Source organism: Odocoileus virginianus, chromosome 31 (genome assembly GCF_023699985.2).
Source record: "Odocoileus virginianus isolate 20LAN1187 ecotype Illinois chromosome 31, Ovbor_1.2, whole genome shotgun sequence".
NCBI classification, from domain to species: Eukaryota; Metazoa; Chordata; class Mammalia; order Artiodactyla; family Cervidae; genus Odocoileus; species Odocoileus virginianus.
Window position 1 is genome coordinate 40,219,828 of NC_069704.1, and position 24,164 is coordinate 40,243,991.

At 45.0% G+C, this 24,164-nt stretch overlaps 1 protein-coding gene across 3 annotated transcripts in view; it reads left to right on the forward strand.

Annotated features, from left to right (window-relative positions):
* The first annotated feature begins 18,726 nt into the window (after window positions 1-18,726).
* Window positions 18,727-24,164, forward strand: part of PEBP4 (phosphatidylethanolamine binding protein 4) — a 228,507-nt gene continuing 223,069 nt past the window's right edge. Inside the window, exon 1 of one of the 3 annotated variants that reach the window (XM_020895248.2) lies at window positions 18,727-18,950. The gene's annotated coding sequence lies outside the window, so the exon portion shown is untranslated. Of the gene's footprint in view, window positions 18,951-19,076; window positions 19,318-23,901; window positions 24,134-24,164 lie in introns of those variants that run through there. The other 2 variants (XM_020895246.2, XM_020895247.2) reach the window with 2 other exon arrangements.

The following is a 24,164-nucleotide window of genomic DNA, read 5'->3' on the forward strand; positions in this document are numbered from 1 at the left end:
CTTTGCAGCCCCATGGACTGTAGCCTGCCAGGCTCCTCTGTCCATGGGATTCTCTAGGCAAGAGTACTGGAGTGGGTTGCCATTCCCTTCTCCAGAGGATCTTCCCGACCCAGGGATTGAGCCCAGGTCTCCCGAATTGCAGTCATATTCTTTACCATCTGAGCCACCTGGAAAGCCTTGTCTGAGTATACCTGCTTAAAACAAATCCCAAGTGCCCTTAAAATACCCCAGCACCAATCAGCCATAGGATGTAGCCTGCCCTGGAGAATGGGTGTCACCTTGGGCAAGACTGTATCCTGTGGCAGTTCTCAGAGGGGGTTTGAGCTTTGAGCTATCAGTAGCCAATACACCTGGCAGCTGGAAGAATGAATGTCTCAGTCCAGGAGGGGAATCTGGGTTATGCATAACAGCATCTATTACAGAGAGATCTTTTAAGGATGGAAGAAACATAAGCATGTTTAGGTGCTGGGAGGAAGAATCAAGTTGAAGGGGAGGTATTAAAGAAATGGGAAAGGAACAACTGATGGGCTGGGTGCGGGTAAGAGGAAGAAGACTGAAGTCTAGAAAGAGGGATGAGCCTTTGATTTAGGGAGAAACACCTTTCCCATTATGTTGACATGCAAGCAGAGGAATTCAGGTGGTCTTTGTCTCATAGCTTTTTTGGCTGTTGTTTGCTTTCCTGTAAAATCATTATATGGGACTGATGGGTTTCATGTGGTTGAGAAATAGTTTTAAGCGGAGGAAGTCAATGAATGAGAGAGCTGGAAGCTTGGGGCTGAAAAGGGATGTGAGATCTCTGATAGCAGAAGTGGAGCAGAGTTCCCTGGTGGTCAGTGGTTGGGGGTTTGCCTGCCAACGCAGAGGACACGGCTTTGATCCCTGGTGCAGGAGAATTCCACACGCCACAGGGCAACAAAGCTGGTGAGCCACAACTACTGAGCCTGCGTTCTAGAGCCTGGGAGCTGCAACTGCTGAAGCCCACATACCTGGAGCCTGTGCACTGCCATGAGAGGAGCCATTTCAATGAGAAGTTCACATACCACGACTCGAGAGAGAGTAGCCCCTGATCACGTAACTAGAGAAAGCCTGCACACAGTAATGAAGACTGAGTGCAGTCAAAAACAAATAAATAAACTCTTTAAAAAGGAGAAGAAAAAAGAAAAAGCAGTGAAGCAGTGTGTCCTGGGGAGAAGGCAGCAAAAACAAAATGGACTGAAAGCTCTTAGAAGATAAAATAGTCAAGGAATTGAGAAATCATCTTGTTGGATCACTCGGACTTCCGATGCTAAATTGACTTAAAGGAAGTTAAGACCTGAGTAGAGAAGACAGCAGCTGGGTTTCAAAGCCCTTGGGGAATGAGGAATTGTGACTAGGAGGTCAGCACATGGCCTCCAAAGGAAAGAACAGAGAGCAGAATGTCATGAGGCTGAAACAAGACCCTTAGAAGTCAGCTGTGATGCCCTGCAGGGAACTGACTTTCCCAAGTCCCCTTCCATGTCTGTACTGTTGATTAAAGAAATGCATAACGTGAGAGTAGAAATTAAGTTTTATTTGGGGCAAAATGAAGGCTGAAGCACAGGAGACAGCGCCTCAGATAACTCTGAGAGACTGTTCCAAAGAGATAGTGGGGGAAGGTCCATATATAAGATTTTGGTGAAGGTAGAGTTTAACACAATCAAGCACTGACTTTATAAAAGGTTTTCTGTTAGTCATGAGGAGCTAACGTCACCATGAAGGGATTTACTGTTTTTCTAGGTATGAGGAGATGCAAGGATTGGGATCATGAAATCAGTTCCTGAAAATCTCTATCTAAAGACCTGTCCCACCAGCTTACCTGGAGCACAGAGTGCCTCCCTCTGCACTCTCCACAGGAGCAGACGGCAAATGCCTTTGGCAGGTGCCAATTTGTAGTTGACACTACTTTGTTTATTTCAGTCATATATTTTTCTGCCTTATTTTGTTACCACACTCAGGTTCAGTTGCTCTCTGCTAAAAAGCCAGTACTCAGGAGATATGTTAGTTGGAAAGGAAAAGTTGCTTTTTTCAGAAGGCAGCAACCTAGAGAGGAGAACTCATGTCCAAAAGCCAACTCCTAAGATGCTTGATCACAAAAGTTTTTCAAGGGAAAACCATTTGAGGAGGAGATCAGAGTCTTTCTTGTCTTCCTCTTTGTGCAGATCTTCTCTGATTGGTTTGTGGTGAGGTAACAAGGAATCTTGTGCTCAACCTGAAGTTACCATCCTTCACTGGTAGCTCAGTGGTAAAGTATCCGCCTGTCAATGCAGGAGACACAAGAGACATGGGTTCGATCCCTGGGTCAGGAAGATCCCCTGGAGAAAGGAATGGCAACCCACTCCAGTATTCTTGCCTGGAGAATCCCATGGACAGAGGAGCCTGGGGGGCTACAGTCCATGAGGTCACAAAAGAGTCAGACACAACTTAGTGACTAAACAATGACAACCTGTTAATTAATGTGGGGGCCTTAATTCCTGCAGAATAACTCAAAGGTATTGTTATGTGTATTCCTTCCAGAGGAGCCAGGATACTGCTTTATCCTTTGCTTTATCCTTTGTTCTACATGCCCTCCTTTCCCTGTTTAGCAACTGTATGTATCTGTCTGTTGGAATTTAGGGAAGACCTCAGAGGCTGTGGACACTAAGTCACTTCAGTCATGTCCAAGTCTTTGTGACCCCAAGGACTGTAGCCTGCCATGCTCGCTGTCCATGGGATTCTCCAGGCAAGAATACTAGAGTGGGTTGCCATTTCCTTCTCCAGGGGATCTTCCCCACCCAGGGGCTGAACCCACGACTCCTGAATTACAGGCGGATTCTTTACCACCAAGTCACCAGGGAAGCCCTAACAGAACTCTTAACCTGCAATAATAGTCACAAGGCTGAAACTGAGCAGGACCCTGTGGTGCTCTCCACGTACAAATCTTTTGCACATTCCCGTTTTCTTGTTTGCAAGAAATAGGCTTCATTCAGCCTCTGAGACACAGGGGGACTCAGGTCGATCCCTGGGTCAGGAAGAGCCCATGGAGAAGGAAACGGCAATTCACTCCAGTATTTTTGTCTGGAGAATTCCATGGACAGAGGAGGCTGACAGGCTATAGTCCATGGGGCCGCAAGCAGTCAGACACAACGGAGCACAAACACACATACACACACTGAGGGTCAAGGTCCATTGGAAGGAAGTCAACTCGTCTGCCATCTTGGATCTGGTTGATTTTAATCAGTTTATGTCGTATCCTCAGGCTATATCATTCTTTAAAGGTTGGGACCTGCCTGTCTGATCTGTGCCCTTCGAATTCACACTTCCTTTATCTGCCCTGCTGTTTGGCCCACAGGCTGACTGTGGAGTAGCCTTGCCCTCTGGCTTCCAGAGAGGTCTGGTGAGAGGAAGCCTTGTGGGAGATAAGAGGATGGGAAGAGAATTAAGAGCATTTATCTCAGATAGTCTTTCTGTGGGGTCACCTTGGGCTGCCTCTGGTACCCTATTGAAGATCACTGCTATCTCCAGACAGCTTTCTCTGTAGGACTCCCTTTCCAAGTTCCTTTAGTAGCTTCTTCCCCCAAGGCCAAGGCTAGGATGGGACGAGGGAGGTGCCTGTGATGCAAAAATATAAAGGCACTCACTCTCACTTGCACAATCCTGAGTGAATGGATCCTTAAGTTTTTCAGTCTAGGTGCCTCCCTTATCTCACTCTAGTCTCTACCCTGCCTGTACTGCATGCCTGGAAGTTTAGAGACATTTTGCTGTGACTTTAGTTCTGGGTTATTTCACTACCTGTAATGTTTCTCCATCCTGGAATGTGAAGTTAGGTGGGCCTTAGAAATCATCACTACGAACAAAGCTAGTGGAGGTGATGGAATTCCAGTTGAGCTATTTCAAATCCTGAAAGATGATGCTATGAAAGTGCTGCACTCAATATGCCAGCAAATTTGGAAAACTCAGCAGTGGCCACAGGACTGGAAAAGGTCCGTTTTCATTCCAATGCCAAAGAAAGGCAATCCTAAAGAATGCTCAAACTACTACACAATTGTACTCATCTCACACGGGCTGGTGAAGTAATGCTCCAAATTCTCCAAGCCAGGCTTCAGCAATACGTGAACCGTGAACTTCCAGATGTTCAAGCTGGTTTTAGAAAAGGCAGAGGAACAAGAGATCAAGTTGCCAACATCCGCTGGATCATCGAAAAAGCAAGAGAGTTCCAGAAAAACATCTATTTCTGCTTTATTGACTATGCCAAAGCCTTTGACAGTGTGGATCACAAGAAACTGTGGAAAATTCTGACAGAGATGGGAATACCAGGCCACCTGACCTGCCTCTTGAGAAACCTATATGCAGATCAGGAAGCAACAGTTAGAACTGGACATAGACCAACAGACTGGTTCCAAATAGGAAAAGGAATACATCAAGGCTGTATATTGTCACTCTGCTTATTTAACTTGTATGCAGAGTACACCATGAGAAACGCTGGGCTGAAAGAAGCACAAGCTGGAATCAAGATTGCCAGGAGAAATAGCAATAACCTCAGATATGCAGATGACACCACCCTTACGGAAGAAAGTGAAAGGGAACTAAAGAGCCTCTTGATGAAAGTGAAAGAGGAGAGTGAAAAAGTTGGCTTAAAGCTCAACATTCAGAAAACTAAGATCATGGCATCTGGTCCCATCACTTCATGGGAAATAGATGGGGAAACAGTGGAAGCAGTGTCAGACTTTATTTTTTGGGCTCCAAAATCACTGCAGATGGTGATTGCAACCATGAAATTAAAAGACGCTTACTCCTTGGAAGGAAAGTTATGACCAACTTAGACAGCATATTAAAAAGCAGAGACATTACTTTGCCAACAAAGGTCTGTCTAGTCAAGGCTATGGTTTTTCCAGTGGTCATGTATGGATGTAAGAGTTGGACTGTGAAGAAAGCTGAGCACCGAAAAATTGATGCTTTTGAACTGTGGTGTTGGTGAAGACTCTTGAGAGTCCCTTGGACCGCAAGGAGATCCAACCAGTCCATCCTAAAGGAGATCAGTCCTGGGTGTTCACTGGAAGGACTGATGCTGAAGCTGAAACTACAATACTTTGGCCACCTGATGCGAAGTGTTGACTCATTGGAAAAGACCCTGATGCCAGGAGGGATTGGGGGCAGGAAGAGAAGGGGACGACAGAGGATGAGATGGCTGGATGGCATCACCGACACGATGGACATGAGTTTGAGTAAACTCTGGGAGTTGGTGATGGACAGGGAGGCCTGGCGTGCTGCGATTCATGGGGTCTCAAAGAGTTGGACACAACTGAGCGACTGAACTGAACTGAATGTTTCTCCCTGGGCTTCCTTGGTGAGTCGGTGGTAAAGAACCCACCTGCCAATGCAGGAGACGTGGATTTGATTCCTGGGTCAGGAAGATCCCCTGAAAAAGGAAATGGCAGTTAGTATTCTTGCTGGGAAATTCCATGGACAGAAGAGCCTGGCAGGTTACAGTCCATGGGGATGCAAAGAGTCGGACATGGCTTAGCAACCACAAGAAACAATGTTTTTCCCTACACCCTGCCCCCATCTTTGTAAGTAGCTCTTCTATTGCTTCCCTGTAGGTTTATCCCAGGTTGATTGTACCATCAAGCTCCTCTAGGAATGCTGACTGCTATGATTGTGTACATCTTTCTATGTCAGTTAGCATTTTTACAATATTTTTAACAGTGTGCTGCCTACATTTTAGTGGTAGTTTCCACTGTATAAAATGTTATCATTTAAAAAAATCTAATTCTCTCTTGTTAGACTTATATGATTTCCAGACTATTACTATTAGAAATAATACAGCAAATATGTGGGCATTTCCATAAGGTAAATTCCTAGCAGAATTTCAGGTTTAAACTGCATAAACATTTTTAAGTCTTTGATAGTTTTTGTGTATTAAAATGTACCTAGTTTCAATTTCCATTCTTCAATTGTTAATGAGATAGAACATTGTTTTAATCATATATTTATTTCTTATTTTGTGAATTATTTGTTCAGGATCTTTCCTCATTTTTCAGTGGAATGATACTTTTTATATTGATTTATAATGGCTCTTTATAAATTATGAATATTGGACTTTTGTCACCTGTTATAAATATTATTTCCTAGTGTTTTGCTTGACTTTTATCTTGTCTGTTAGCATTTAATAGTTTTATGTTTGTGCTTGTGCATTCAAAAATTTCAGATTTTTATCTCTTAATAAATATGCATTTTTTGTTTTTTATTAATATTTTTTCTTTGCTTTTAATCTTAGCAAGGCCTTTCCCTAGTATTGTATAAATATTTTATATTATTTTCTCATTCTTTTATAGTTTTGTATTTCATGTTTAACTAATTGAATTGTCTGGGTTTCTTTTTTCTGAATAGTCAACTGTCCTAGTCTCTGTACTTTCCTCACTTAAATCCCAATTATCATATATTAAATCTTCACTCACAGTTGAATTTTTTCCGGGACTTCCAATTCTGTTTCACTGAACTGTGACAGAGCCATATTCTTGTGACAGAACCATAGTGTTTTACTTACAGTAGTTTTACGGGAAAAATTAAATAGGACATGCTCTTTTCCCCTCCATACACCATTAACTTTTCCTTTCCCAAGAATTCCTGGCCTATTCAGTTACACTGATTCTTCCAACTGAAGTTTAGACATTCTTTTTAACCTGCATTAAAAATGAAAAAATTTTTATTCGAATTGCTTTAGACCTATAAATTCATTTGAAGATCATTGATATTTTTAAAATATTAAACTGTCTCAACTAGATATATAGGTATCTCTCCATTGATTCCAGTTTCTTTAAGGAATATTTCTTCAATATTAAAACTTTGTCATTTTCTCCTTATACATCTATGAATTAATATAGATCTTACTTTTTTAGAGAGAGCTTCCTATTTTATCTTGACCTTGATGTGCTTTTTTGTTATCTTAAATTTTAAAAAATTCAAACTGTAGTAAAATAATGTATCATAAAATTTGCCATCTTAGCCATGTTTTCAGTGTACAGCTCTGTGGCATTGAGTACATTTACACTGTTGTGCAACCATTATCATCACCCAGCTCCAGAACATTTTTCACTTTGCAAAATGGAACCTCTGTTCCCCGTTCTCCTCTACCCGCAGCCCCCAGCAATCACTTTTCTACTTTCTGTCTAAATGAATTTGACTATTTTATGTGCCTCATATGAGTGGATTCATACAGTGTTTATCCTTTCATGATTGGTTTATTTCACTTAGCATAATTTCTTCAACATTCATTCGTGCTGTAGCATGTGTCTGAGTTCCCTTCCTTTTTAAGGCTGAATGATGTTCTATCATATGATAGAATATATATCTGTGTAGTATGTTGTCCATCCATTTATCTGTTGACATCCATTCATTTACTGTCTGGATTGCTTCCACCTTTTGCCTATTGTGAATAATGAGTATACAAATATCTCTTCAAGGTTTTGCTTTCAATTCTTTGGGGCATATACCCAGAAGTGGAATTGTGGGACCAAATGTTAATTCTATTTTTAATTTTTTGAGGCACCCTGTACTATTTTCTATAAAAGGCTGCACCATTTTATGTCCCCACCAGCAGTGCCCTAGGATTCCAGCTTCTCCACATCTTCACCAACACTTACTTTCAGATTATTTGATAGTAGCCATCCTAAATGGTGTGAGGTGGTATCTCATTCTAGTTTTGATGTGCAGTTCTCTGATGCACTAGTGATGTTAACTATCTTTTCATGTGCTTAGTGGCCACTGATTTATCTCCTATGGAGAAATGTCTACTTAAGTCCTTTACTCATTTTTGAATCAGGTTTGTTGTTGAGGAATAGGAGTTCTTTATATTTTCTGGATGTGAATCCTTTATTAGATTTGTGATTTGAAAATGTTTTATCCCATTCTGTGAGTTGTCTTTTTATTGTTTATAGTGCCCTTTGATGCACAAAATTTTTTTTTAATTTCCAGGGAGTTCACTTTGTCTATTTTTTCTTTATTTTTCTGTGTCTTTGGTGTCATTTCTAAGAAATCATTGCCAAATCCGATGTCATGAAGAATTGCCCCTAAATTTTCTCTTAAGAGTTTTGCAGCTTTTGAGCTTACATTTAAATCTTTGATACCCTTTTAGTTAATTTTTCTACATGGTGTTAAGTAAGAGTCAAACTTCAATTCTTTTGCACGTGGATATCCAGTTCTCCCAGCACCATTTGTTGAGAAGACTGTCCTTTCCCCCATTCAGTTGTCTTAGCATTCTTATTGAAAGTCATTTGACCATATGAGATCATAAACTTTGTGTCCTCCATGGTTTCATCTATGCTCATTGATTCATAAAGTTTTCTTGAATATAAAGCAAAATGAAGGTATCTTCTTTCTCAAATAGCTGATTCTTGAAAATCGTGCATTCAGACTCTGTCTTTCCAGTAAGGTAAAACCTGTCCTGAAACTCAAAGCTGAGCTATTCTACCTTCTTGTTCTACCCTCCTTGTTCTACCCATAAAGTGGTGAAGGATGGATGTTACATTTCTGGGCCAGTAGGAGAAATCAGGAGCTACTTTTAATGAAAAAATACATCACTTAATGTTAAATAAAATATCCTGCAATTTTAGAAACCATTTTCTCATAAAATCACCTGGATCTAGTACATGTCCTAGATAATTCCTAGGTAGTTCCTAGATAATTCCTAGGTAATTCCTAGATCACATTTTCAGTTTTTCCATTGTTATTTGTCTCTTTGTTTTATTTTTTGTGAATTTGAACGCCTTACATATTCTGAAAAGCTATAAGTTTTATCAGTGTTTTCACATTGATTAACATAGTTTGTATGTGTTACTCATTTCAAGAATATCTTTTTGTATAATTAGATCCCTTTCCTTAACTTACTGGTCATTTCTCTCTTTGACCTGCATCTGTCAGGGCTCAGTTGCAGAAAATAAAGTCCTTCTAACTGGGGTAAACAGAAAGGAAATGATGTCAGTATGATAAATAGCATACAGAATGGTTGGGAAGGCAGAAGAAATAAACTTAAGGATGAACTCTCAAAGATGACTTCTAAAGACATATAGAACTTAGTGAGTCCCTAGTATGTATCCTCTCTCCCTCCACCCCACTTTTTAAGCACTTTGTAAGAATCATCTCAATGGCGTCTACCCCACAAGGTAGAACAAAAACAAACCATGGAATTCATGGTTTCCATGGTCACCAACAGTCCTAAAGGCCGGGGACCAGGACCCGACATAATTACAGAGATCAGAGCAGAACTGAGATGTGCCACTAGCTCTTGGTGGTCCTTGCAAGCTGTTACCTAAAAGTTCAGGATCAGTCAGTAGCTAATAACAAGAACCAGAATTCAGGACTGAATATCACCCTGGAATTGAATTATTTTCTTGCTAGGAGAAACCTTAATTTAATTCTGCTCTATAAAAATTAAAAATAGCCCTAAGGTGTGGGCCGTGTGACAGAGACTCATGGGTAGCGGGAGAATACATTATGGCTGGACAAACAGGGTGGAGACCCAGGAAGCATGTGTTGGTGGCCTGGATATCTCCCCTACAGGGCTCAAGAAGGATGAAAGGTGGATTCCCAAATCTGGAAGGCTGACAAGGTCTCAATTTTCTTCATATGGAAAACTGAGCACTGCTGGTCTGGCTTGGACCCTGAGGCCATCCAAGACACACATATGTGTACCATGCCCCACTAGCTGCTGGACAGTGTGGTTACCAGGATTGTGGGATGTTAGCCTTTCCAACTGGGGCCCATCCAACCTAGAGAGGTGGGATGCGAAGGGAGGTGGGAGGGAGGTTTAAGAGGGAGGGGGCATATGTATACGGATGGCTGATTCATGCTGATATATGGCAGAAACCAACACAATGCGTACATGCATGTTCAGTCGCTTCTGTAGTGTTTGACTCTTTGTGACCCTATGCACTGTAGCCTGCTAGGCTCCTCTGTCTATGGGATTCTCCAGGCAAGGATAGTAGAATGGATGACCATGCCCTTCTCCAGGGGATCGTCCCCACCCAGGGATCAAACCCTGGGCCTCCTGCATCTTCTGCATCGCAGGCGGATTCTTTACTGCTGAGCCACCGGGGAAACTCAACCACAATATTGTAAAGTAATTATCCTTCAAGTAAAAAAAAATGTAAACGTAGCCTTCAAACATGTGTATTTCAAACCTATGGCCTCTTGAGTGACAGATTTCAGGGTACAGAGTCCAGCTTCCTTACTTTGATTTTTCATATGAGCTCCTTCAAGGTGCAAGCTCTCCTTTCTCCACCCTATGCCTCAGTTTATCTACGTTTTAAGGAAACAAAAAAGCTCACATGTACCCTAGTATACATCCTCTCCTCCTCCCAGCTTTCACTTATCTGAGATACAGAAGACTAACTTCTTCAGGCCGTCTTTATATTTAAAGCTACTTCCGGGTCCTTATCATATTTTATATATTCTGTTTCCAGCTGCCTGTCTTTCTAGAGCTTTGGAGTATCCTCAGTGATACTCCAGCCTTTGGTGAGGGGCAGACACCCACGCAGCACCAGGTGAGGACAGCTTGGCTTCTTTGTACTTGTGGGCAGTGGACAAAAGGAAAGAACACATAGTGTACTTTCTCAGTTGAGTTGCCCTGCAGAGCTCATGCTTACCATCAGAAGTTATCAGTCTTATGAAGACAATGCAAGTGTGAGTTGAAAAAACAGCCCAAGTAAAACTTAGTTAGAAACGGGATATTTGCATAATCTCCAAGTCAGTTCAGTTCAGTTGCTCAGTCATGTCCAACTCTTTGCAATCCCATGGACTGCAGCATGCCAGGTATCCCTGTCCATCACCAACTCCCAGAGTTTACTTAAACTCATGTCCCTTGAGTCAGTGATCCCTTCTCCTGCCTTTAATCTTTCCCAGCATCAGGGTCTTTTCAAATGAATCAGTTCTTCAGATCAGGTGGCCAAAGTACTGAGTTTCAGCTTCAGTATCCGTCCTTCCAATGAATATTCAGGACTGATTTCCTTCAGAATGTACTGGTTGGAACTCCTTGCAGTCCAAGGGACTCTCAAGAGTTTTCTCCAGCACCATGGTTCAAAAGCACCAATTCTTTGGCCCTTAGCTTTCTTTATAGTCCAACTCTCGAATCCATACATGACTACTGGAAAAACCATAGCTTTGACTAGATGGAATTTTGAAGGCAAAGGTACTTTTTAATATGTTGTCTAGGTTGATCATAGTTTTTCATCTAAGGAGCAGGCATCTTTTAATTTCATGGCTGAAGTCACTCACTATCTGCAGTGATTTCAGAGCCCCCCCAAAATAAAGTCTGTCACTGTTTCCATTGTTTCCCCATCTATTTGCCATGAAGTGATGGGACCAGATGCCACAATCTTCATTTTCTGAATGTTGAGTTTTAAGCCAAAATGTGTTCCACTGGAGCTGACAAAACGTGGTCCACTGGAGAAGGGAATGGCAAACCACTTCAGTATTCTTGCCTTGAGAACCCCATGAACAGTATGAAAAGGAAAAAAGGACACTGAAAGATGAACTCCCCAGGTCAATAGGTGCCCAATATGCTACTGGAGATCAGTGGAGAAATAACTCCAGAAAGAACGAAGAGACGGAGCCAAAGCAAAATCCCTAAGTGTTTCCTCATAAATATGTAATAATTACAAAGGGAAAAACAGGGAGTCTACAGTAGAGAATCCTGACAGAGACCACCCTAACCCAGTGATCAGGGTCAATATCAGCAGTTACAGGTCGACATCCATCATGTGCCCCCTGATCTGATGCATTGAGAAGGGGATGCTCAGCCTCCTCAATAATATGTGGCCTCAATCTAACCACGAGAAGACACTCTCCAAAATATCTGACCTGTAGGCTTCAAAAAATATCAAAATCATGAAAGACAAGGGAAGACCAAGTGTCTTGTCTTACAAACTGGGTGACTCACAAACAACAGACATTTATTCCTCACAATTCTGGAATCTGGGAAGTCAAAGGTCAAGTTGCTAGCAAATTGGGTGTCTGGTGAGAATCACTTCCTGGTTCATAAGTGCCTTCTCATTGTGTCTTCACAGGACAGAAGGGGTGAGGGAGCTCTCTGGGGCCTCCTTTATAAGGGTACTAATTGCATTTATGAGGGCTTTACCTTTCCCAAAGGCTCCACCTGCAAATACTTCAGAGATTAATTTTAAATATATGAATTTTGGAGTGAGACAATTATTCAACTGCAACTTAGGTGCTAACTAAGGAGATGTGACAACAAAATACATCATGGGACCCTGGAACAGAAAAAGGGGGTCCATGTGAAAACTCATAAAATCCAGATACATTGTGTTGTCTAACAGTATAGTACTAAGGCTAATTCCTAGAGGTTTTTTAAAAAAATAATTAATTTCATTCTGGCTGCATTGCAGCGTGCGGGCTTTCTCTAGTTGCACTGAGCAGGGGCTTAGCTCTAGCTTCAGTGCATGGGTTTCTCATCGCTGTGACTTCTCTGCTACAGGGCACAGGCTCTAGGGAGTACGGGCTTCAGTAGCTGTGACTCACAGGCTCCTGAGCGAAAGCACAGTAGTTGTGGCGCACGGGCTTAATTGCTCCAAGGCATGTGGAATGTTCCCAGACCAGGGATTGAACCTCATCTCCCCTGCATTGGCAGGTAGATTATTCTTAACCACTGGACCACCAAGGAAGTCCTAATTCTTAGTTTTAATAAGTGTATGGCCATGCAAGGTGAAGCTGGATGTGGGGTAGACAGTATATTCTCTGTATTATTTTTGTAACTTTTCTGTAAGTATAAATTCAACTTAGAAACAACCCGCAAAACCACGGGGTGGGTTGAGGGGCTGCTCAAAGGAGAGCACAGGGGGATCCCAGAGGCCTTCCTTGTGTTTGTCTCCGTCTGGCAGGGCACCTGCCTTGATGGTTGATGTTTGACTCCTTCACCAGCCCTAGAGGAGGAAGCTCTGGAGGATGGTCGCCCTCCATATTCTCGGTACCTGGCACAGAGGGCACGCAAAGATGTGTTGAATGAATGAGTTGAATGGGATCCTGGTATCTAAAATGGAAGCAGAATTGGCCTCCACTTCAGAGAAACTGACCAGGTGGGTCAGCCTGGTGTCCTGAGGAATCTGGGCATGGAGCCAGAGTGACATGCAATTGGTTCTGAGTGAATCTCCAGGTTGTGCTGGTCCTCTGGGCTCCTTTGGGTGGTTGGGGGAGCTAGTGCTCATCTGAAAGACCTCAGAGGGGCCACTGGAGCACAACTCCCTAGAGGTCTGTGCTCCAAGTTTCTTCCTGTAGTTTCCCCCTCCTCTCTGCTAGCTTATTGTTTGTTTTTTTTTTCTGATTTGATTTGCGTGTGTGTGCGTGTGTGTGTGTGTGTGTGTGTGTGTGTGTGTGTAGTCGCTCAGTCATGTCTGACCCTTTTTCCCCAATTGGACTATAGACCAATAGGCTCCTCTGTCCATGGGGTTCTCCAGGCAAGAATACTGGAGCATGTTGCCATTCCCTTCTCCAGGGGATCTTCCCAGCCCAGGAATGGAACCGGCATCTCATGTTTCCTGCACTGCAGGTGGATTATTTACCCATTGAACCACTGGGGAAACCTATTTGATTTATAGAAGCTCTTTATGAATTCTGAATATGGAGCCTTTTTGGTCTTTATGCAATATTTTATATCAGGTTCTTTTGATGGAAAAAGGATTTTTTTTTGTTTTAAATATAATCCGGTCTATCAATCTTTTTCATACAGTTTGTGTCTTTTCTGTACTATTTCCTTCCCCATCTTAAGTCATAAAAATGCTCTCCTGTATTTTCTTCTGAAGGTTTAAGACTTTTCCATTTTAAATTTCATTTTTAATCCACCTGAATTTTGTTCTGGGTAAAGTATAGTGTCATAATTTAATTTTATTTTTACATATGGAAATTCAGTTGTCCTGGCAGCATTTATTGGATAGTCTGTTCTTTCTCCATTGACTCCAAATGTCACTTCTGTCACGTAAGGATGTTTGAATAAGCAAATAAGATTACTGGGTGTCTGCCATGGAAGATTGCTTAAAGCACACTCTTGGTTTTCTGAGATTCTGCCCCTTTCATGACTTGGGCTATTTTTAGAACTCCATAAACTGTAGATGATGATGTAGATAACTAAAAACAATACTAAATAATTCTCATCTATAAACATAAAAATAAATTCTGGATGGTGGAAGTTCATTTGATTTCCCTTGCTCATTGCATGTTCATTTCAACATTCCTGACCAATGGATGCATGCATTCTTTGCCTTGCCTTTGAACTGGTTGGAAGGTCTTATCAATTCCTTTATTAATAATGAGTTAGAATAGAAATTTGAACATGTCTTTGTATCTGTGTGAGAGTGATGGGTTTCTTTTTAAACAAAATTATTCTTTATATATCCAAGACATATAGCTTTAAGAAAGCCCAAAGATGGGAATTCCCTGGTGGTCCAGTGGTTAGGACTCCATGCTTTCACAGGCAAGGGCCTGGGTTCAGTTCGTGGTTGGGGAAATAAGATCCCAGAAGCCACTCGGAGACCAAAAGAAATAGTAATAATAAAACCCAAAGAGGAACCATTGGTAGGTAGCAGCTACTCACTTATGCAAGCTCTTCCCCTGTGAGCGGTTACAACAGGACACAATAAGTGCTGAGACCCATTTCTTTAGGATCACAGCCCTAAGTACAGAGGCATGTTTTTTATTTATGACAGTGCTCCGGGTAGGGCTTCCCAGGTGGTGCTAGTGGTAAAGAATTCTCCTGCCAATGCAGGAGACAGAAGAGATGCGGGTTTGATCTCTGGGTCAGGAAGATCCCCTGGAGAAGGAAATGACAACACACTCCAGTATACTTGCCTGGGAAATCCCATGGACAGAGGAGCCCAGACTGGGTTACAGTCCATGGGGTTGCAAAGAATCAGATAGAACTGAAACAACTTAGCACACACACAGTGCCCTGCGTGACTGGGGGAAAAAAACAAACAGAACACATATTCGGATATGTCTCATAAGCATTACAAGGAAACTTCCCAACACTGAAATAATGGTAGGAGCAACACCGAACATCTGGAATGATTCACACATGATTCAACAAGGCAGAAGATAATGAAGTTTCCAGAAGCTTCCATCACCCATGCATTCCTCAATAAATATTTACTGAGCACCTGCAAGTGAAACTGTTGGGTGGCATTTTGGGGGCACTCCGAGGAGCTCTAATCCTTTATGTCTCAGCACAAAGAATTCAGTAAGAGAAAAAATGATAACTAAGAAATGATTTATTAGACTAGGACATTTGTGAGGCTTATAAGTGGTTGGGCTAGAGGATGCCATCCCCTGAGAAGTTACTGGGCTAAAGTTTTATAATCAAAGGAAAAGTGGGGCAGGGGGAAAGACCACTTTCTCCATCATTTTTGAGTAGACATTATGCTTCCATCATTGGCTCCTCCTTCATTAGGCAGAAGAGTTTTCTTGTCCCTACGTGGTCAAGACAAGACTGTCACGGCACTATGGAAATATTATTTCAGGCCTCAGTACAATGAGGGCCTTTGAAATTCACCTTTGCATAAATGATTTCTTTTTATGTGTGCAGAGAGCACGTCCTAGGGATCATTAACTTACTGAGTTGACTGGGCAGAATGTGATCTCAGGCCACCATTGTTTTATTGTTTGGGGGCACGTCTCTTGCTTCTGTTGGATGGTTTTCTTGCTAAGCAGGCCTGCTTGGTTTTTTGGTTAAGCCAACCTGCTTTCTTAAACGATCATTAACTTACAAGGGTCTCCCATATTTTTTCTATTTACAATCCCCCAGTGGGATTATTTAATCACCTACCTTGTTCCTTTACTCTGTTCCTATCACAAGTGCTATGCTCAGTCTTAATGCAATAAATCAAGAAGTAAAAGTTTCTTCAGTGGGTTGAAACTAGTTTCCTAATCCAAAGTGGAACTTACCCCCTCTGCCGCCCACCCATGAGCTCTCCAAAGAGAGATATGATGACATGAGAGGACATGAGAGGTGTGACTTGGATCTGAGCGGGGCAAAGAGCAAGTCGTGCTGCCTCCTGTCCCGGCCACAGGGACAGTGAGGGCTTGTATCTCTCCCGCTGTGGACAAGGACATGTGGTCCCTGCTGGCAGAGCAGAGTTGGTGTCCTTTCTGCCCCCCCCCACACCCCCACCCCGTGCAACCGTCATCTGTGAGGGCTCCCGGGGATGTGACCGACTGACTGTGCTACCAAGAACTTCCTTCCTTGGCCCTTGGGGAAAGCCTGGTGTCATTTGTTTACAATCTAGCACCTGCTTATTGTTGTTCAGTCACTCAGTCATGTCCAGCTCTTTGCGACCCCATGGACTGCAACAGATCAGGCTCCTCTGCCCCCCACTATCTCCTGGAGTTTGCTCGGATTCATGTCCATTGAGTCAGTGATGCCATCCAACCATCTTATCCTCTGTCACCCCCTTCTCCCCTGCCCTCAGTTTTTCCTACCATCATGGTCTTTTCCAATGAGTCAGCTCTTTGCAGATGGCCAGAGGATTGAAGCTTCAGCATCAGTCCTTCCAATGAATATTCAGGGTTGAGTTCCTTTAAGATCGACTGGTTTGAGCTCCTTGAAGTCCCAGGGATTCTCAAGAGTCTTCGCCAACATCACAATTTAAAAGCATCAATTCTTTGGCACCTCTGCTTAGGAGATAATTTGGTCACCAAAGACAGTGTCATCACCAAGTGGTATTTCCCCAGGGAGCCCAAGCCCCTCAAAATGTAGTTTTCCCAGGCTTCTCTGTGGTCCAGTAGTTAAGAATCCACCTTGCAATGCAGGGGTCACGGGTTCAATCCATGTTCTGGAAAGATCCACATGCCATGGAGCAGCTAAGCCTGTGTGCCTTACTTATCGAACCCACAAGCCGCAACTACTGGGACCTGCACAACTGAGATCGTGTGTTCTGCAGCGAGAGAAGCCAGTGCAATGAGAAACCTGCACACTGCAGCTAGGGAGTGCCCCCTACACCCCCACCCTGCTCTGCAACTAGAGAGTGCCTTCTACACACACCCCACCCTGGCCACTCTCTGCAACTAGAGTACCCCCTACACACCCCACCCCGGCCCCGCTCTGCAGCTAGAGAAATGAAGGTTTCTCCCCATGCAACAACGAAGGTCCTTGAAGCTCTCGACTGTTTGTTTCTTCCTGGTCTTGCGTACCCCCTCTCTTCCCTAATTAGGAACTGCTTGAATCTGCCCGTTGGGACTCAGGGAAGGTCACGGAGGCTAAAGGAAGTCTATTTCCTATAATCAAAGAAATGGGGGTGGTGCGGCACAGAAAGGCTTTGTGCCTAAGAGCCCCCAGGGCTCTGCTCAGCATAATTCGCCTGCCCAGTTGAGTTTATGATTAACATCTTTATTCAAAACAGTTGTTTCCTTTTCTCATCCAACATCTGTTCTTCTCAGGCTTGGGGAGTACCAAAGAAAACTGGGGGCAAGCAGTTGCTAATTCGGGAAGGGAGGGGATGCAAGACCAGGGAGAAACAGTCAAGAGCAGCCTTGGGGCAAGGTCCTTGGGGCAATTTCCATCAACAGATACACACAACAGTATCTTTGAGCTGTTTTGCAAATACTGAGGGGCTTCCCAGGTGGCGCTAGTGGTAAAGAACCCACCTGCCAATTCAGGAGACACAAGAGACTTGGGTTGATCACTGGGTTGAGGAGATCGTCTGGAGTAGGAAATGGTAACCCACTCCAGTCTTTTTGCCTGGAAAATCCCCTGGACAGGTTGGTTACAGCATCATACCAAGGAAAATCGTTAAAAAAAAGCAATGAAAATCAAACAAATATGTCAGCTTGAGTGTTGTAGGTCTGCAAGAGTACTTGAGAAAAGCTTAAAGAGGAAAAGGGCCAATGGGCATCGAAGGGAGGTCAGATCTGAGAGTAGGGTGAGGGGAAGACGTTCCCAGAGAAGAGGAGAGTGGAGTCCCTGGAGGGGACTTTGAAAGTGGGACACAGAGCTTGGCCGAGGGAGGTGAAGCAATGAACTGCAGCCCAGTTGTTCTCACATGCTGTCTAGGGGAACCTGACAAACAGAAACACCAAATCCCAGGCCCTAGGTTTGAAAAGAATGGGTTAGGAGCATGCGAAGGGAAAGAACAGAGGCCTAGAGTCAGTAAGGCTGACTTCAAATCCATCTCTCCTGAGCCAGCAAGACCCCTAAGATGTCAAACCATCTTCAAATGCCTAAAACAAAGTACATAATTAATACCTGCCTCTTTACCCTAGCAATGCTTCTATGGCTGAATTCATCACACTGTTGACAATTTTGTGATTGTTGTTTGTTTGGATGTTTATTGTCCTTGTTCAACTGTGAGTTTATCAAGTTCAGGCTCTGCATCTCATACATCTTTGTGCCTTAGGCGTCTGTAGGGTACCTGCCCCCAGTCAGGTGCCTGACTGCTCTTCAAAATCCCATAAGAAGCACTTAAAAATGTACCCTCAAAGATTCTGACTTAATTCATCTGGAGTGTTTAAATGTCTACTGATTCCTTGAATTTCCTGGAAGAAATTTTCCAGAAGGAAACCGAGGCTGTCCACCCAGATGTGGTCATTTAAAGCACAGAGAGAAATCCAGGTCCTGCAAGCCAGGGACTTGCCTGTTACAGGAGCATCCACTGCCCATTTTGGTAGAATGCTGGACACTGACTTGGCAGGCCTGGCAGAACTTGGCCTTGAACCAGTGTGGTTCTTCTGTGGCCCCAGGCCATGCTTTCTGGGGAAGGGGGCACTTACTCCACCCCAAGCAAGGGTCCCAACCCCACCTCTCTCCTACCTGTGTCTATGAGCCTTTTGCTCTAAAGCAGTCAGGTGCTGTTTGTCTCTCTCAGGAACTCTGGTCTCTATGGTTTCCCTCCATCCGTCTGCAGCTCTCTTGTACATCCACAGTTGGTCTTCTGCTGGCTTTACAGAGTAAAGCTTGAAAGGTAAGAGAATCGTTTATGTGATTCCAGCAGCTTTCTGTAGCGTCCTTGGAAGGAGGAATGCCAGAAAACCCACCCAGTCTTCTTTCCTATTCTCACCCACTCCACATATTAGCTCCTCCCTGGAACTCCCTAGAACTTTCTCCAACTGCCTCCCCAACGACCAACCGTTGCCTCCTCTGCTGGCCACTCCAGGAACCTTCCCTACGCTCTCCGTCGCTCAATACTGCCAGACTCTGGTTGGGCCTTAAGGGCCCAGACTCTGGGGCATCCTGGAGGGAACTTTCTCCCCACCTTCTCCAGCCCTGAAACCTGCCAAGATTTCTCATCTCCCCACAGCCTCCTCACCACAGCTCCCACACTGCTCTGGGTAAGTGGCCAGACTCTTCTCCTTGGCATGGAGTTATGAGATGTGAGGCTGGGACTTTCCATAAGGACCAGCCAAAGAGACAGAAGGAGGACTGTGGCCTGGAGGCCTTAAGGAAATTCGTGTTTAGGGTGGTATTGTCAATTTCTTCACTCTAGTATGATTTGAGGCTTGTTATTCATGGCTTTTCTATGCTTGTTTCTGAGCATCAGACATTTCTTTAACTTTCCCAGAAATGGCTCTTGGGTACATATATCACTTCTGGAGTTCTGTGCTGGGAATTGGCAATACTAATGGGATTAGCATTACTGATTTTGTTCAGACAGGCCTTACCGTGGAAGTAAGTAACAGACTCAGGAAGTTTCCTTTCTATGTGGGGTCCTGATTTCCCCATCCAGAGAAAGAAGGATCTCAGGCTGATCCTGAGAACTAGAGCCCAAGGTGAAAGGTTATAGTCTTCTTGGGTTTTTTCTGAGCATGCGTCTTGTCTGGACCTGCATATGGCTTTTTCAGTTCTTCCACTTATACAGCTACTTTTGAATATCTTAATTTCCCCAAGAGTCTCACCCTAGTTTCTGCTTAGGACTTTAGATTGTCTTTTATGGGTGTGAAGTGAAGTGAAAGTTGCTCATTCTTGTCCTACTCTTTGCGACCCCATGGACTATACAGTCCATGGAATTCTCTTGGCCAGAATACTGGAGTGGGTCGCCGTTCCCTTCTCCAGGGGATCTTCCCAACCCAGGGATTGAACCCAGGTTGCAGGTGGATTCTTTTCCAGCTGAGCCACCTGGGAAGTCCTTTATGGTATTTACTCATATTTAATTTGGCCCGCCAGGCTCATCTGTCCTTGGAACTCTCCAGGCAAGAATACTGGAGTGGGTTGCCATTTTCTCCTCCAGGGGATCTTCCTGACCCAGGGATCGAACATATCCCCTATGTCTCCTTCGTTGGCTGGAGGATTCTTTACCACTGATGCACCTGGGAAGTCCCACAAAAGAACACATACAGTATAATTCCACCTATATGAAATGTCCAGAATAAGCACATCTATGAAGAGAGAAAGATTAATAGTTCCCAGGTTCTGAGAGAGGAAGGAATAAGGAGTCACTGCTAATGGATTCTCTATGCTTCTTTGGGGGTGATGAACATATTCTAGAATTATATAATGAGGATAGCTGCACATCCTTCAGTGATTTTTATACTAAAATCCCCACTGAACTGCACATGTTAAAAAAGTGAATTTTATGGTATGTGAACATATTTCAATGTTTTTAAAAAGGAGGAAGGAAAGAAATGACTGAGGGGGAATTTGGTCACTGCAGTACAGAGACTCCAGAAGGCAGAGATGGAAAAGTTGAGGAGGGAGGGGAAACATGAGAGTCTGTGTCTGGTGGAGAAAAGGCAGGGGACCCTTGGGCAGTGATGGGGTGCCAGGCACAGAGGCCTGGAGGAGGGAGAGGAGGGCAAAGCATTCTAGGAGCACTGGTTCAGTAGATCTGGGTACCTAGAGAAACCAGGATACCTCAGGAAGCCAACGGTGTGGCCTGGTTGATGGTGCTGGGAGGTGGTCGTCAGCCCAGGTGCCTGAAGGAAGAGAAGGCAGCTTCAGGGGTGGGCACTGAGGGGGCTGGAGTTCAAAAAGACAAGTCTTGTGAATTCCCCAAGGAAAGGATCAGATTCAAAAACACCAGGAACCTCTGCATTCTGTCAGATCTCTGTACAAAAACAAGCCAGAGAAAGTTAGATAAATAAGCAATGGGGATCCAGGGCCTAAGGCCAGCCCGAGAGGTTACTTTCCCACTGATATTTATAGGGAGTTAAGAGCTATTGAGTGAACATGAGGACCATCAGAAACAAAAGTGGCAAGTTTGTCAGGCATTCAAACAAGAATGTATGTAGCGTCTAGACCCACCAAGGGCTGCCTTGGAAAACTAGACACAGACTAGGCATTGCCTCTGAGACACTGGTAGGCTGGGGGTGGGCAGACTATAAGCTAATTACTAAGTATAAATAGCTACAAAATAATTTTACTAACATATAAAAACAGTAGGGAGAGGAATAAATTGCTCTGATTCTGTATAGCAGCAATCTAATGGAGTCTGGGAATCAGAGGAAGTTTCTTTCAGGAAATGACACTTCCGGATCCCCCAAGGGGGAATGGGAAGGGGCAGCGTAGTACTGGAAGGCCCTGGGGCAGGAAGGAGTTTGAAGGACTGGTAGAGAGTAGAAAGAGGTGGCTAGAGAGGCAGGAAGATCCAGATTTTCAGGGCATTGTGGGATACCTGGAAGATTCCAGGCTTTATTCTAAGAACAAAGGGACTAGAGAGGAACAGGTCAGGGCACAGCGGAGCCAAAAGAGGTGTCAGGAGAGGGAATGGTTAAGGAGCATGGAGTCTAGAATCAGAAATCGAGGATTCAAATCTCAGGTTGGCCACCTACTACCCATGTAACCCGGGTGCAGGTTCTCTAGCTAAATCTCTCTGTGCCTCACTCTCCCCCTCTGTACAATGGGATCATAATAGTACCTACTTCATGAGGATTATGGGGCTTCCCAGATAGCTAGTGGTAAAGAACCCCCCTGCCAATATAGGAGATAAAAGAGATCCAGGTTTGATCCTTGGGTCCAGAAGATCCCCTGAAGGAGAGCATGGCAACCTATTCCATTAGTTCTTGCCTGGAGAATCCCATGGACAGAGGAGCCTGGTGGGCTACAGTCCACGGGGTCTCAAAGAGCCAGACATGACTGAAGCGACTTAGCACAGCACATATGAGGATCACAGTATGGAATAAAATACATATCATCATGAGAACTCAGTGCTAACAGCCTGGTGCTCACTGAATAAGGAGGAGTTGCTGACTCAAGTAGTCTCCCCAGGAGCAATCCTGCCCCGTGGACTCACTCCCACCTCCAGACAGCCATTCATCCTTACTGGGGTTAAAGGCTGCTGACACCCAGGAGAGTTCTGGCTTCTCTAGTCACTGTCACTCTGAAGGTTGGAGCCTCTTGATCTTGGATGATCATTCTGGCACTACCATCCTCTGATTTGGGCTGTCCTGTGAGCTCCATGAGAGCAGGGACCTTGCTCAGACTATGCCCCACAGCCACAGGGCTAGGCACATAGGAGGTGCTCACACCTGCTGGTGACACAGACTGGGAATGAATGGATGAAGAGGTGGATGGGTCTATGGAAGAATATTTACACTATCCGTTAATTATTGAGCGTTCCCTATGTGCCGGACTCCTTACTGAGTGCCTTATATAATTCATTTCATTTTATTCTCACAACCATCTTATGGGGAAGCTACTCAGAGACACTCTCCAGTAGGGGAGGCCTTGGGAAGGATCTGTGGGGAAGCCCGAGCCATGCTTCAGAGAGCCTGATCACTGAGAAATGTGTTTAGTTTATAGCCCCAAAGAAGGGCTTTTTGCTGGAAGTTGGATCCTGGAAGTAGGAGTTCAACCAGAAAGCAAGCTCAGCTAAAAATGATTTCTTCAAAGATCGAGCTGTGTAGACTGCTGAGCCACGGTCTCACCTTCCTTAGACAGGCACAGGGAATAGGAGATCATACTTGTTTTTGAAAAGAAGTACTGCATCCTAGGTGGCGCTAGTGGTAAAGAATCTGCCTCAAATGCAGGAGACATAAGAGGCACAGGTTTGATCCCTAGGTTGGGAAGATCCTCTGAAGGAGGACATGGCAACCCACACCAGTATTCTTGCCGGTAGAATCCCATAGACAGAGGAGCCTGGTGGGCTACAGCCCATGGGGTCACAAAGAGTCAGACACGACTGAAGCGACAGCACACAGACACACACATCCTAGAGAGGCATGGGCCCCCCAGCCATGTGGTTTAGCTTAGAGCGGAGCCCAGGAGTCCTTGGTCCCCCACGGCCCTCCCAAGGTGTGAGAACTGCCTTGGATCTTTCCCCTGCCCCGCTCTGGTTCCAGTCAGAGCCCCGCACACTCCAGCCTGCCAGCCTGTTCCCCAAGGGAATGCAGACTGCCCTGGGGTCCCCGCTGAGCTGTTCAGTGCAGCTCAACCCCAAGCGCCCCCCCCCTCCCTGGACAGCGCTGTGCATGCCACCCCCATCTTGGGCAGCTCTGCAGGCCGTCTTCTCCAGGGACTATTATTTTGGGAGAGTGCTGAGTTCAGCACCACCACAAGGTATAGCTGGACGCGCCCTGGTGTCCTCAGCTGGCCCTTCGGAGCTGTCCTGCGGGCCAGGCAGCCCCACCCACTGGAGCAGCGGCCCTTCCTACACAAGGTCACCACGTTCAGCCATGACCCCCACCCCACAGCCCTGAGGCCATCTAGACAGGCGGCAGAGGAGCTGCTGGCAGGAGAAGCAGAGCTGTGCCGGGGGCACCGCCCAGCCTCACTCCTGCTCCCAGAAAACCCAGCAAAGGCAGGCTCTCAGGAGCACCCCCAGGACCGAAACCCTGGGGCCACCAGCCTCCCAGGCATTTGCCTTAAAGCCAGAGGGGCAGGCTGGCCCTCAGCCAGCTGACTGCACTCGGGGAAACTCAGGGTAGGAGGTGTGTCCAGGACGAGGTGGGCCGTGCGAGAGGCTTAGATGAGCCCTCCCGCTCGCCTTCCCGCTCTGCCGTCTGCTCCGAGCCCCGGGCAGCAGCAGGAACGAGCCACAGCACAGCTCTGCATAGACGGAGGAGGGGCCTAGGACACGACTGTAAACTGAATCCAGCTGGGAGGAGGCCCAGGGCCGCCCAAGGGACTTGTGTCCGGGTGGCGGATTAGCTGCTGGAGCCCAGGCTGTGCCCGTCCTTCTCCCTGCCGAGCAGAGGGCTCTCTCCCCTCCAGGTGGGCCCCCTGGGGCAGAGGCTGTGGGTGG